At 41.8% G+C, this 14,573-nt stretch overlaps 2 long non-coding RNA genes across 2 annotated transcripts in view; one reads left to right on the top strand and one right to left on the bottom strand.

Annotated features, from left to right (window-relative positions):
* The first annotated feature begins 4,427 nt into the window (after positions 1–4,427).
* On the top strand, positions 4,428–10,795 carry LOC144588630 (uncharacterized). Its single transcript, XR_013544259.1, has 2 exons — positions 4,428–6,824; positions 9,935–10,795. It is a non-coding gene; the product is annotated as an uncharacterized LOC144588630 (long non-coding RNA).
* The window catches only part of LOC144588631 (uncharacterized), a 6,499-nt gene continuing 197 nt past the window's right edge, over positions 8,272–14,573 (bottom strand). The window contains exon 2 of the long non-coding RNA XR_013544260.1: positions 8,272–8,462. This is a non-coding gene — a long non-coding RNA (uncharacterized LOC144588631). The remainder of the gene's footprint in view (positions 8,463–14,573) is intronic.

The raw sequence follows: 14,573 nt of genomic DNA, 5'->3' as shown, positions 1-14,573 counted from the left end.
CATCACTGTTTCATTTTATTTTTAAGTAAAGTTGGTTCGGCCCCTGAACACAGTTCAGATTTTTCATGTCCCCCCCCCATAGAAATTAATTACCCACCCCTGCTCTACAGTGATCTCCAATGGACATTTAGTACATTGCTACTTAAAGAGTTCCTTTTTCCTATTTTGTTTTCATTCCCAAAGTTATGTCTCTTTGTCCTGAAGTAACCTCTACCAGACAATTAATTGTTGTCCAAATCTCCATGTTACAATCACATCTCACAGTTCCAGGGTTACATTTCTTATTCCCTTAATCATATTTATACAAAATTCAAACTATGACAGTTCTCCTCTAACAGGAGAGTGTAGAGGTATCTTATTTGTAGGCTTTCCCTGTGGTTGAAGTTGACAATCCCAATACCTTTCTCACCCTATTCGTACTACAGAAATGGGGAAGTTGGCTTTTGCTGGATCAGTCTATTTAATTGTGTTAGCTTAGTATTGGTCACTGTAGTGAGGAGCAGTGCTTCTAAAGATGCAGTTAGAGGGGCCTGACAGATGTGTATGTATTGCTCATCCCTGCTTTATACATATCCCTGGGAGTCAGTAGCACTAAACTCGGCAGATTGAGTTTAGTGCGGACTGAAATTTTCCCTACACAGAGATGCATGATTGTGCTTTCAGCTGTCTGTGGCCCAGTCCTGAAAAAAGAAGAAGTGCTCAAGTGAGGCAATGAGGTCCAAAAGTTTTAGAATATTAGGTGGGGTCTCGGTTCAAGTCACCATTGAGCCATGAAAACTCCGAGGAATCAGTCAGTCTTTCTCTTAGTCCAATGTACCTCACAGGAGGATAAAAGGAGCACCACATAGATTCCCTTGAACTTACTGGAGGATCGGCAGAATATATGTAATAGCAACAACTAACTAACATAAGTAGCCAAATAAATAAGTATTTAATTTCCTTTGGAGCTGTCAAGACTATCCTCAAAAAAGCACAAGATTTTGTTCCAGAAATGTAGTTCAGTTCAGTCTCATATAGTCCAAGGCTGATGAACACATATATGATCAGCATTTGATTAGAATGTTGTGTGCTGATTATTAGAATGTGTTAATTGGACATCAGACAAAATTCTTACATCACATCACCACAAAGGGAATGCTTTCCTAGTGGGATCCCACTGTTGCGGTTAATCATCAGGTGTATGCATGCATGTGTGAATCAACTCCAGGGGAAACTCTTTCCCTTTCACTTGGGTCCAGAGCACTGGGTCCAGGATTAAATTTGAGCAGTGGTTAGAGCTTGCTAAATTGAAAGCTCCTGCTGGAGTGACTATGGCACACTGTTTTCCTCAGTGTCAGGATTGGACCCTACCTTTTTCCTAAGAATGACATGTTAAAAATAAACCTGCTTATACCTCACTAAATGCAGAGAAAGCATCAGCAGATGTGTGAAAGTGTGAAAATCCCCCCCCCCACATTTCAAGGCTCCCATTCACTTAATGACACATCAGCACAAAGATGTGCTTTCACCAAGAAACCCATCCTCTGGAAAATAAAATAAAATAACAAAACAGAATAGTTATTCCTGTCTTTGCCAACAATTATAAAATAATACCTTTCAGCTAAGAAGATGCGTGAAAATTATTAGCCCACCGAGTGCTTCCACTCCCTTCGAACAAGCTGCTGCTGTAATTATGCTTTCCTAATGAAAGTCCACCACCTATTTATCACCCAGAAACTTAAAACCTTGTCCACAATCAAGGCACAATGCTGCTTTTAGAGTTTTGTTTGCAGGGATCTAGAGGGAGAAGAAGCGGGGAATTGCTAATTGTAAACAAGTCTGAAATTTCCGGGTGTTAAGTTAAACTAACAGGGATGAAAAAGGTGCTAAATAAATGCTTGTAGTATGTTATGTATATAAAAGAGAAGGAGCCCAAACTTTGCTCTCTAATCAGATGTGCTTGAAAATGTCACTGGACAGGTATAGATTAATGGAAAGTACCAATGCCTATGAATTTCAAAGGGGCAGCCATGTTAGACTGTTGCAATGAACAGAACAGAGTCTGATGGCACCTTAATACATTTTACTTGACATAAATGTCCATGGCTTGCAGACCACTTCATCAGAAGTGTGTGTGAGTAACCTACTGCCTGAGCTATGTTGCATCTGAGATAGAAAAGTCATATTTCCTGGTCAGTAGTGTCTTATACCCACATCTACAAGGAACGTCTACAACTTTGGGCAAATTCATTATCCAATTTATTAAGAACAGCTGAAAAATCACAGAATATTGAGCAGGCAAAGGGCAGGGCTGTGCTTAGCAGATTGGACATGGGCCATGCTTGAAATCAACTGGGAAAGGACATGTAGTAACTGATAAAATCTACCCTGCTCATGAGTACAGGACCTGCTCTAGTAAAGGAAGCCTCCATCATAGTTGTTGATTCAGATTAACATCCAGTGAACTGAACTGGTGCATCCCAAAGTGCATATCTCCTTTTAGAGCTGGTCATTTTTGGTATTATAACTCAACTGGAGATGAACTGGGACAATTCTCTTTACTTCTTGGTATTGCCCTGGAACATGGAGGTCCATGCATGGGAATCAAGTGCAAAATAGCAGATCAAGAACATGGATAGAACAAGGAGCCTGGGAACAGATGCTCAGCCTAGAAATTTATTTTAGGTACCAGAGCTAGAACTTATACATACATCCTTTCACACACAAATCTTGTTCCCCATCCCCATCTTTCCTTCACTTCAGCAGCTGCATTTAGGAGGGGGAAAAGCTTCTTATTTTTGTTACTGATGAATAACTGAGAGTTGGAAATCCTGACTTATCTATGGCAAATAACTCGAGATCTATCACCAGATCCCAATCTATCTTCTGCCCAGAGTTTGGATGTAACTGGTTATCAGTTATAGATAATAAATAACTACTTACTCATTTTTGCCCCATTTCCCCCAATGATAAAGGTGCAATTTATATTGCATAGGCCAGAATCTACAGGTTAGTTACGCTGGCATAAGTGCAATGGTGTAAACTGCAGTGGCAAATTGTCAATAGTTATCAAGTTGTTGGTCCTGTCCCTTATCATGCACTGGTGCACACCACTGCCATATAATGAGGGATAGAAACCATCACTTGCTAACTGATGGCAATTTGTCACTGAAGTTTATCTCAGTATAAGTTACCAGTAGGATTTTGGCTGTTACTGTAATTTGTTTTTAAAAGAAAATGTATTCATTTACTTACTTAGATAGATAGATAGTGTATAGTGTACAGCTTTGGTTCCCTCTTTTCTCAGTCCATTGTATTCTAATCTATATAAAGACCCCATGACAGTTAATGAAAAGTATAGATCATGTAAGGGGAAGACATACACAGCATGCTATGGCCAAAATCCTGTTTCTGTAATTTATAATGTCACAGCGTCTGCTGGTAAAACTTTAAATTTATTACATGCTTCGTATCCCCCATTTTAGGTTCTGAGGATCCCTACAGCTCCTTTCCCCTAAGATTGTCCTGGGGAAGCCTTTGGGATCCTTGAGATGGGGGGGGAAGCTTTCAACTGCTAAAAATCTCCACTGGTGGTCCTGATTCAGTGGTGGTGGTGATCTGGTATCAATCTTTGGTGATTAATGCTTCCTCCTTCTGTCCCAAGGCTCCTAAAGGTTTCCCATGGCAAAAAGCATAGCATAGCATAAGCATCCTTCAGTCTCGAGAGACTATGGTAATGTGCTCTGTATGGAGGACTTGGAACAGTGTCTAGTGTTTCGACACTGTGTGCAAAGCTGGAGTGTCCTCTCCAGAGCACGAATCCTGGGTAAAATAATATGGAGAACAGGATGTTACCCAAGGAGCAAATCCCCCCTCTCCATGTCACTGAATTAGTCCAATGGAAAGGCAAGAGGCGATACAACTGGTTCCAGCGACGTCGCAGGAGTTGACAGAACGACACGAACTACCTCCAGGACTCTGGCTCAGGATTCTTCCTCGAGGTTGACTCCTGAAGCCTTTTCCATCAGTGGATATAGCCACAAGACAGTGGAGGTTTGAAATCAGAGCTTTTCTTCTCCTAGATGGGCTGCCCTCCAAGGCTGATGAGTCCCGCCTACCCGGCCTGCTCCCTCACGGCATGGAGGATGATGGCAGCGCTTCAGTGGGGGGTTGAAATACATTCTAAAGGAAATCAACCCTGAGTGCTCACTAGAAGGATAGATCCTGAAGCTGAGGCTCCCATACTTTGACCATCTCATGAGAAGAGAAGACTCCTTGGAAAAGACCTTGATGTTGGGAAAGTGTGAAGGAAAGAGGAGAAGGGGACAGCAGAGGACGAATTTGACCAAACTCTGGGAGGCAGTGGAAGACGGGAGGACCTGGCGTGCTCTGGTCCATGGGGTCATGAAGATTCAGACATGACTTAACGATTAAACAACAACAATACAGTGGTGCCTTGCTTAACGGGTGCCCCGTTTAACGACAAAATTGCATACCGACAAACTTTTTGCGATCGCTTTTGCAATCGCATTGCGATGTTTTAAATGGGGAAAAATCGCTTTGTGATGATCGGTACCCTGTTTTGCTTACCGAGCATCGCAACGTGATGATTTTTTAACAGCTGATCGGCGGTTCCAAAATGGCCGCTGGGTAAAAAAAATGGCCGCCCGCTGTTTTCTGGGACGGATTCCTCGCTTACCGGGCAGCAAAAATGGCCACCGTATGGAGGATTTTCGCTTAAAGGTGAGTCTGAAGCCCATAGGAACGCATTGAAGGGGTTTCAATGCATTCCTATGGGCTTTTTAATATCGCATAGCAATGAAATCGCTTTGCAGCGATTTTTGCGACACCGATTATCGTCGCTATGCGAGGCACCACTGTATATAAAATGCTTTTCAAGGATTACATGAGGATGATAAAGGCAAAATCAAACACACACACACACACACACACACAGACATATATGTTCAGCATTAGCTTACAGAATTAGTTTACTGTACTTTTGATTAATAAAAGAGTTGCTTGTTTCATTATTTGCCACAGCTTCAGGATCTATATGCTTCCATGTCTTATACATCTAGTAATTTTACTTGCCCATCCCCTCTGAAAACTGTGACCATGTTTCATTTAAAAGTGTGTACAGTAATTTGTTCTGCAGTTGGCATATCCAGTTTGTCACTGTCACAATAATGTGCCTTCTGTGCCAATTTGAGGACAGTTGGGTGTCAATTGTTTTAAAATCTGGTTTTCTGTGGGCTAATGCTATTCCAATGGCTAACAGTCTTTCCTGTAACACTCTTTGGGACATTCAGTTATCTCTAGTTTAATCTAAGTGGTATTCAATATGGTCATGGAAAGGTAAGAGGAAAAAAATTACACTGATTGTTCCAATAAATCCCTTCAGGATAAACCAGGATAAAACCTGGCCTTGAGTACAGAAGCTCCTAGAGCTGGCGTCTGGCATGCAGGTATGCTGATGGCACCAAGGAGACATTTTCACAGTAGATTGCCCACTGGAGGCAAAGGAGACCCAAGAACTAATTATCTTGCTTGAAGAAGGGCAACGCAAGCTAAGAGCAATAACAAGTGGTTACTTGGAGAAAGCCAAGAGAGGTCAAGAGGCCCAATCTCACTGGGTTACCTACCAGCCAAATAGAGTACTGTTGGATTTATCTCAGATGAACTATGTAGCAGTAACTAATTTCTTTTTTAAAGTAACTTTCCAAGCTCTGCTTTTGCTCACTCACTCTATATACCTTCAACTTTTTTTTCTTAAGGTCTCTTTGGACATTGTGATGTTTGGCATCAACAGGGTAATTCAGGGAGGGGAACTGGTGACTGTAGATGTTGTTGGCCTACAACTCCTATCATCCCCAGCCAGAACAGGTGAGATAATAGGAATTGCAATCCAGAAACTTCTGAAGTTGCTTACTCCAACTCTGTACATACTTAAGAGAGAGGGCCACACTCTCCCTGTCTTTAGGACAAACACTGAAGAGATTTCTATGCATGTTTGTTTTTTGTTTGTTTATTTATTTATTTATTTAATACCCCACCTATCTGGTCATTGCGACCACTCTAGGCGGCTTCCAAACGAATAAAAATAACATATAAATATACCAAAAAAAATTATAAAGAAGAAATTATTTTATTGGTGAATGGATCCCATTGCAAAACCATGAGCTGGTTGCAGTAGTATTTGAATGAAAAAATATCCAATGTCCACACATGAAACACTGTCTGGTTAGGGTAGAATACATACTTTGATACTTAGTACAATTTAGAGAAGGCAGAAATAAACCCTTTGATTTATCTGAAGCTGCAACTGTCTGAAGAAGCAGACATGTCCATGAAGGCTCACATTAAATGTTGTCACAGTTAGTTTTTAAGATGCCACAACCTTTTTGCCTTCTTTATTTACATTTTTTTAGCTTTGTTTTGTTTTTGCCTGACGTGCTAGCAGAGACAAACACAGCTACTCTTCTAAAACTGCAACTGATTTGTTAGTTTCTTGGACCTGAATTCTGAATAGCATATAACAATGGCTGTAATGCATTTTTGAACAGTGAAGGTGGTGGATGAGAAAGAATGTATCTGAACCATAGAATTTAAATGCTTCCATTTTAAAAGTTTGATTTCACTGTTTTCATTTCCAGACTAGAACCTCTGGGAAACTGGCTTACAGACAGGGTGGCCATGTGTCATATTTACAGAGGCGGCTCTTGCATTTGAAGGGCTGTCAGAGAACAGCCCCACAAGGTTGTGGAAAAGCAGCCTTGTCTGAATTCGGTTTGAAACCAAGCATCATCAAGACAGGAGACTCAACAGGCATGTTTCCCATTATGGTGAGGTCTATTGTACTGTATTTCTATTTAAGTGAGAGCAGGATGAGCTAAGTGCAGCCCTCCAGATGCTGATGGACTGCAACTCCCGGCATTATTTTAGTCCATCAGCATTTGCGGGGTTATGCCTCACCCACTTGTGAGTTAAATCAATTCTTTCAAAATGTGAACCTACACCTGTACATTGGTGTGTGTGTGAATTTTATGCCAGTTGGCATCCCTTTGGGCGCAGGGTAATGCATATGTAATCATTGTTCCCAAGGCTGATGCCAAGGCTGTTAGCATCTCATAATTACTGGCTGCTAACAAGTAGAGTCATATGAGTGGGTGTTTCATCCAGGGAAGCATATTTCCTTATCTTCTGAGAGTTTCCTGTAGGATGCAGGCAGTGCAAAAGATTCTAGCTCTTGCTCAAACCTCATATTGTTTGGCCCCAGGAGTACCCTAGATCCATGTAATTAAATATATTTTTGCCTCTGAATTCCTTGAACAGGGCTGGGCAACTTGTACAGCTTTGACTCTGCTCTACCAAGCCTGAGTGTAAGTTTCAGCACAGCTACTAGGCAAGCGGGCAGTTAAGCAGGGCTCCCGGTTTATATCCAAATTACAGAGTTGCCACCAAAAACATCTGGCTGTCCATCCCAGCCTCAGAGTTTGAGTGACCAACCTGTGACTTTAGTACCATCTGTAGCACAGATAGATTGTCCGGACATAAACAGGAAGGTCCGCTTAATTGCCCTTTTACCTAGCAAGTGCTAGAGCTTACTCTCAGGGTCAGGAGACTAGAGGCAAAACTACACAACATACAAAGAGGTGCTTATCCTGTGTGCACATGAAAGTGGCCCTATGATTTGTGGTCTGATTGTTGAAAAAGCTAAATAGCCACAGCTCTATAGAAGGGCCGGGGAACCAATGACCCTCCAAATGTTGTTGAATTCTAGTTGTCATCAGCCCTTGTCAGTCTTGTAAGGGCTGATGGGGGTGCTACTTCATCAACACTGGGGAAACTTACATATTCCCCAGATGTTGATTCTAGAAACATGTATTCTAAAAATTTTAAAGAAGACTCAACACTGTCACCATTCTCCTTCTTCACAAAACATGTTGATTTTGCTGCTCTGTTTGATGCACACATAAACACCTATCTATAAAACAGAAATCTTTAATGTCATTTGGCACTAATCAATTATTTGTATTATGTATTTGCCCTGCAATAATAATGATCATGTGCTGTCAAGTCAATTCTGACTTAGTGACCCTTTTCACGGTTTTCTAATTAGAGAATACTTAGAAATGGTTGACCATTCCCTTCTTCTGAGGATGCTTTGGGAATGTGCAGCTTGCCCAAGGCCACACAGGCTGGCTGTACTTGCGGGAAACACTGTGCCCTGTAAGTGGTGAAATTATTTGGCTTGTGTCCTTGCCTTGAATTATTTTCCTTTTTCATTGCTGCTGTCTTGTTTTGCATGTGCTACATATTATTATGTTGTATTTCACCACATCAGTGTTCTGCCTGACTGTACTGTGCAGCTGAAACTCCATTTCTGCTAAAGCTGTGTCAGTGAGTTCAATGAAGCTGGGATTTATTGCAATGTTTCTTCTACATGTTTCCACAGCAGCTGGCTTGATCTTGACGAGTATCTTTGGGGAGTTAATATAAATAACAACAATGATCACAATCCCTCAGAAGCAATACAAGGCTTTTTTTCAGCATGGGAATTGTGTGCACTTGAGACTTCTGAGATAGTGACTAGGTTCAAAATGCAAAAAGAGAGAGAGAGGTGTCCCTGAAATTTGATTCTTACCTTTAAGGATATCCTAGACCTGAATTCACAGAGGTGACAAACACCTCTCATTGATCTAAACATCTATAAAGTTTCAGTGATGAGGTCTTAAATGATATTTTAGTTATTGTTGCTGTTGTTCTTTAAATCAAAACAAACCAAACCCTTGAAAATTAAATTGAAAAGTTATTTTCAAGTTATTTTACACACACCCGTCCCAAAAAGGCCTCATTCCCTGTTGCCCTCATTCCCTGTTGCCCTCATTCCCTGTTGCCCCCTGTCTACTCACCTTGGCTGGGGATCTAAATACAAATGGATGAAAATGAATTCTGTTTAAATCTGTGAGGTTTACTTCCAACTAAGGCTGTAGTTGTAAGCATACATATGCAGTAATACCATGGAAATAAGGAGAATTACTACCAAGAAAACCTGGATAATATCAGGTGCTATACTATACAGGAGAACAAACCTATCCATTTTGAAGGAAATCAACCCTGAAAGCTCACTGGAAGGACATGTCCTGAAGCTGAGGCTCTTTGGCCAACTCATGAGAAGAGAAGACTCCCTGGAAAAGACCCTGATGTTAGGAAAGTGTGAGGGCAAGAGGAGAAGGGGACGACAGAGGACAAGGTGGTTGGACAGTGTCACCGAAGCTACCAGCATGAATTTGACCAAACTCTGGGAGGCAGTGGAAGACAGGAGGGCCTGGCGTGCTCTGGTCCATGGGGTCACAAAGAGTCGGACACAACTTAATGGCTAAACAACAACATACTATATAGGAATTGCAGTCCAGATGCAAACATATTCCCACAATGGAGCTGAAACGAGGGGGGGGGACCTCTAAAGCATAAAAGTACGTACAGTGAAATTTAGCTACATATGCTGGATTTCTAACAGTTTTGCAGCTCTTAAAGGCACAGTCTTTCTTCCAGAAAAGCCTGGCAACTGAGCTATAAGTAACACAGGCTTCAAATCCTTTCTCACAGATGTTTAGAAAATCAATGGCTTTCTAGAAAATACTCTTTTTTGCACTGTTGATGTTTGTTGCATAGGAGCCAGACATTTTCCTTAGTCTATCACTTGTGCTGTAGGGAGATTTTGTCCTTTCAACCCTCAGGGATGATACTATCGTATGTCGACGTGAAGGGAAATGTGATTCACTGTTCCTGTCCCAGCAAAGTGCATTTATTACTGTCACAAGTGCTGTATGGAAACAAAGTGTGTGGAACTATCACCGGTGTTAGTGATGGAGGCTGCAATGTATTCCATTGTCATTCCCTACACTTTTAAAAGGTCATTGTTTATTTTTATTGTTAACATCATCTTTAGGGTTTACAGCTCTCCTGTTGTGACAGACCACTATATTATTCTGAAAATACCTGATACTTGTATGATTTTGGAAGCTAAGCTTGAGTGACTAGGAATGGTCTGACTTAATACAAGGCAACTTCCAATGTTCCTCATTCAAATACGTATTTGAGCTCCAGCCTTCTCCCTCCTCAGTAGTGACTTATGTTATAGAGGCTGTGCCTTATTGTCCTTGAGTGGTTTGCTTCTCCTTCTCAAAGCTATAAGTCACTAATTATATTACCTTCAAAAGAAAGAAAGAAAGAAAGAAAGAAAGAAAGAAAGAAAGAAAGAAAGAAAGAAAGAAAGAAAGAAAGAAAGAAAGAAAGTAAGTAAGTAAGTCTTGGTAATCTCAAATATTTTTCGATAACTGTGAAGCAAAGCTCCATTTAGGTTGGAATGAAACAGAATGTCATGCAATATATCCTAAAACAAGATGCTTCCCTCCACAGAAAGACATCCCGAGTTTCTGTTATGTGGTGAACTGATACACCATGGTGTGGGAACAGTAGTACAAGGAAATGTGAAACAAACAAGGACAAATGTTGCATAACAGTTGGGATAAGCTTAAAGAAACAAATGAACCCCACTGCATGCTCTCTTGGTGGTGTGAACGGCTGTTGTTCAGAAGAACCTTGTGTTAAGTCAAATGAGTTGGTTGGGTGCCTTATGGAATATATCATTTCTGACTGCAGTTAAGGAATTACATTTTTGAGTCCCCCTGTGTTGAGGGAAAATATCTATTTTGCAGACAGAAAATCAGCACAGAAAAGGATGGGGGAGGTTCTTACTTCCCATCTGTCTAATATTCTTCTTTTGTAGTAGGATTTAAATGCAAACACATTAATATTCAGAAGTGTTGTGTGTGTGTTTAGTCGTTTAGTCGTGTCCGACTCTTCGTGACCCCATGGACCAGAGCACGCCAGGCCCTCCTGTCTTCCACTGCCTCCCGGAGTTGTGTCAGGTTCATGTTGGTTGCTACGCAGACACTGTCCAGCCATCTCATCCTCGGTCGTCCCCTTCTCCTCTTGCCATCACACCTTCCTAACATCAAGGTTTTTTCCAAGGACTCTTTTCTTCTCATGAGATGGCCAAAGTACTGGAGCCTCAGCTTCAGGATCTGTCCTTCAAGTGAGCATTCAGGGTTGATTTCCTTTAGAACTGATAGGTTTGTTCTCCTTGCAGTCCAGGGGATTCTCAAGAGCCTCCTCCAGCACCACAATTCAAAGGCATCAATTCTTCGGCGGTCTGCTTTCTTTATGGTCCAGCTCTCACTTCCATACATCACGACAGGAAAAACCATAGCTTTGACTATTCGGACTTTTGTTGGCAAGGTGATGTCTCTGCTTTTCAAGATGCTGTCAAGATTTGTCATCGCTTTCCTCCCAAGAAGAAGGCGCCTTTTAATTTCAGGGCTGCTGTCTCCATCTGCAGTGATCATGGAGCCCAGGAAGATAAAATTTGACACTGCCTCCATATCTTCCCCTTCTATTTCCCAGGAGGTGATGGGACCAGTGGCCATGATCTTAGTTTTTTTGATGTTGAGTTTCAGACCGTTTTTTGCACTCTCCTCTTTCACTCTCATTACAAGGTTCTTTAATTCCTCCTCACTTTCTGCCATCAGAGTGGTATCATCTGCATATCGGAGGTTGTTGATATTTCTTCCGGCAATCTTAATTCCGGCTTGGGTTTCTTCCAGTCCAGCCTTCCGCATGATGTATTCTGCATATAAGTTAAATAAGCTGGGGGACAATATACAGCCTTGCCGTACTCCTTTCCCAATTTTGAACCACTCAGTTGTTCCATGACCAGTTCTAACTGTTGCTTCCTGTCCCACATATAGGTTTCTCAGGAGACAGATAAAGTGGTCAGGCACTCCCATTTCTTTAAGAACTTGCCATAGTTTGCTGTGGTCCACACAGTCAAAGGCTTTCGCATAGTCAATGAAGCAGAAGTAGATATTTTTCTGGAACTCTCTGGCTTTCTCCATAATCCAGCGCAAGTTAGCAATTTGGTCTCGAGTTCCTCTGCCTCTTCGGAATCCAGCTTGTACTTCTGGGAGTTCTCGGTCCACATACTGCTGAAGCCTACCTTGGAGGATTTTGAGCATAACCTTGCTAGCGTGTGAAATGAGTGCAATTGTACGGTAGTTGGAGCATTCTTTGGCACTGCCTTTCTTTGGGACTGGGATGTAGACTGATCTTTTCCAATCCTCTGGCCACTGTTGAGTTTTCCAAACTTGCTGGCATATTGAATGTAGCACCTTAACAGCATCATCTTTCAAGATTTTAAATAGTTCAACTGGAATGCCATCACCTCCACTGGCCTTGTTGTTAGCCAGGCTTTCTAAGGCCCACTTGACTTCGCTCTCCAGGATGTCTGGCTCAAGGTCAGCAACTACATTGTCTGGGTTGTCCGGGATATCCAAATCTTTCTGATATAATTCCTCTGTGTATTCTTGCCACCTCTTCTTGACGTCTTCTGCTTCTGTTAGGTCCCTCCCATTTTTGTCTTTTATCATGTTCATCTTTGCGCAAAATGTTCCTCTAATATGTCCAATTTTCCTGAACAGATCTCTGGTCTTTCCTTTTCTGTTATCTTCCTCTATTTCTTTGCATTGTTCATTTAAGAAGGCCCTCTTGTCTCTCCTTGCTATTCTTTGGAAGTCTGAATTCAAGTTTCTGTAACTTTCCCTATCTCCCTTGCATTTTGCTTCCCTTCTCCTCTCTGCTATTTCTAAGGCCTCGTTGGACAGCCACTTTGCTTTCTTGCATTTCCTTTTCTTTGGGATGGTTTTCATTGCTGCCTCCTGGACAATGTTACGAGCCTCTATCCAAAGTTCTTCAGGCACTCTGTCCACCAAATCTAGTTCCTTAAATCTGTTCTTTACTTCTACTGTGTATTCATAAGGGATTTGGTTTAGATTATACCTGAGTGGCCCAGTGGTTTTTCCTAATCTCTTCAGTCTAAGCTTGAATTTTGCTATGAGAAGCTGATGATCAGAACCGCAGTCAGCTCCAGGTCTTGTTTTTGCTGACTGTATAGAGCTTCTCCATCTTTGGCTGCAGAGAATATAATCAATCTGATTTCGATATTGCCCATCTGGTGATTTCCATGTATAGAGTCGCCTCTTGTGTTGTTGGAAAAGAGTGTTTGTGATGACCAGCTTATTCTCTTGACAAAACTCTATTAGCCTTTGTCCTGCTTCGTTCTGAACTCCAAGGCCAAACTTCCCTGTTGTTCCTTTTATCTCTTGGCTCCCTACTTTAGCATTCCAGTCCCCTAGAATGAGAAGAACATCTTTCTTTGGTGTCAGTTCTAGAAGGTGTTGTAAATCTTCATAGAATTGTTCAATTTCAGTCTCCTCAGCAATGCTGGTTGGTGCATAAACTTGGATTATTGTGATGTTGAATGGTCTGCCTTGGATTCGTATTGACATCATTCTATCATTTTTGAGATTGTATCCCATTACAGCTTTTCCCACTCTTTTGTTGACTATGAGGGCTACTCCATTCCTTCTACGGGATTCTTGCCCACAATAGTAGATATGATAATCATCTGAGCTGAATTCGCCCATTCCTGTCCATTTTAGTTCACTGATGCCCAGGATGTCGATGTTTATTCTTGCCATCTCCTGTTTGACCACCTCCAGCTTCCCAACGTTCATAGATCTTACATTCCAGGTTCCTATGCAGTATTTTTCTTTGCAGCATTGGATTTTCCTTTCACTTCCAGGCACGTCCACAGCTGAGCGTCCTTTCGGCTTTGGCCCAACCACTTCATTAGCTCTGGAGCTACTTGTACTTGTCCTCCGCTCTTCCTCAGTAGCATGTTGGACGCCTTCCGACCTGAGGGGCCCATCTTCCAGCGTCATATCTTTTAGCCTTTTGTTTCTGATCATGGGGCATTCTTGGCAAAGATACTGGAGTGGCTTGCCATTTCCTACTCCAGGTGGATTGCGTTTAGTCGGAACTCTCCACTATGTCCTGTCCGTCTTGGGTGTCCCTGCACGGCATAGCCCATAGTTTCTCTGAGTTACTCAAGCCCCTTCGCCACGACAAGGCAGCAATCCATGAAGAGGATTCAGAAGTATGAACACCCGGCTAAAAACAAGAGCAATATCCATTTCAAAAGTTGCACAGACACATCCAATCTTTTATTTTTGATCAGTCTTCTCAGAGCTTAGCTTCAAGGGCAGGTTGCTGTTTTCTCTAACAGATATCCCTCATGTTAAATTCTCAAATTCTTTTTGTTGCTTTCCAACTGGAGGTTGAACAGCATTGTGGCTATTATGGTGTTCAAAGCTGCAGCTCCAAACAATTATGTTGTGTCACATCCAAACTGTTCTCTAAGGGTTTCCAACAGATGCACACAACTTTTCCCATGATTAAATCTGAATGCCAGGAAAAACTGCTGGACCCTTTGAAAACAGCAACGCTTGCAAGGAAATTGCTGGCACTGTTGTTGTAAGAACAAATACTAACTTTCACAAGGCTGCAATTTGGCAGACAAGGATATGAATCCAGGTATGAGTCAAGACACCTGCATTTCCACTACACAAGTTCTCAAATCAACCTTTGTTACCTTGCAACCGAAACAAATGAATGCATAGCAAATATCA

The sequence above is a fragment of the Pogona vitticeps genome, chromosome 4 (assembly GCF_051106095.1).
Source record: "Pogona vitticeps strain Pit_001003342236 chromosome 4, PviZW2.1, whole genome shotgun sequence".
NCBI lineage: Eukaryota > Metazoa > Chordata > Lepidosauria > Squamata > Agamidae > Pogona > Pogona vitticeps.
Note: the sequence above shows the minus strand (reverse complement) of the source record. Positions and strands in the feature narration are given on the sequence as shown.